The 879-nt window shown below is 36.3% G+C and overlaps 1 non-coding gene across 1 annotated transcript; it reads right to left on the reverse strand.

Moving 5' to 3' along the window:
• Nucleotides 1-533: 533 nt before the first annotated feature.
• On the reverse strand, nt 534-644 carry LOC121320306. Its single transcript, XR_005950808.1, has one exon. It is a non-coding gene; the product is annotated as a U5 spliceosomal RNA (small nuclear RNA).
• Nucleotides 645-879: the final 235 nt, after the last annotated feature.

The following is an 879-nucleotide window of genomic DNA, read 5'->3' on the forward strand; positions in this document are numbered from 1 at the left end:
ATATGTCCAAACCATTAATTATCTTTACAGAATAATAGATTTGGATTGGAAGGAAGTAATATACAGTAGAAGTTACAGTAGAAAGGTCTGCCTTTGTTTACGTCCTCGGATCCTGTATGTTTTATGTGCAACATTTGTTGTTTATCTTGGAAACAGCTACTGGCATGAGTGCAGCAGATATAAAGACAGTTTTGCTTGACTGGGCTGATTCTGCCCCATTGGGCTCAGGCTGAACCTTTCCAGAGACACTGGGGTCTATGGTAATGATCTGATCAGAGAGGTATCAAAATAGTCTACATAGTGGATTTACAAGTTAAAAGGTGACAGGATTTAGAGCCACACTGTTTAGATCATTAGCCAAAATCAATAGTCTGCCAAACCAAGGCACCGTGGTGAGCAGGCACATTTCAAACAGCTTTTTTCAATGGAACCAGATAATAGTGGTAGTAATATATTTTAACAGACATTAATAGTGTGTAATTCAAATGCATATGAACATATGCAGCTTGTTCTATTATTGCACAATACAGGGAAGCCCCGCCGAAGCAGGGCATCAAAAAATGAGTTGAAACTCATAAATGTTCCTCTCCACAGAAATCTTTAGTAAAATGCGAAAGATTTGATCTGAAGAAAAACCAGAGTAGTAGTAGTTGTAATGGTTGTATGTATTTATTTTGTAATCATATTAATATCCATACTGGTTGCACTTTATTTCTCTGTGTGTGTGTGTGTGTGTGTGTGCGTGTGTGTTAGTGGTTACGAGGTCAGAAAAAGTTTTAAAAAATGAAACGAAACTATCATGTGAGGATACTGGCCATGTCCCATGTTTAAACATATATTTTGAAAAAAATATTTTGAAAAAACAATATTCAATCCAGA

The sequence above is a fragment of the Polyodon spathula genome, chromosome 8 (assembly GCF_017654505.1).
Source record: "Polyodon spathula isolate WHYD16114869_AA chromosome 8, ASM1765450v1, whole genome shotgun sequence".
NCBI classification, from domain to species: domain Eukaryota; kingdom Metazoa; phylum Chordata; class Actinopteri; order Acipenseriformes; family Polyodontidae; genus Polyodon; species Polyodon spathula.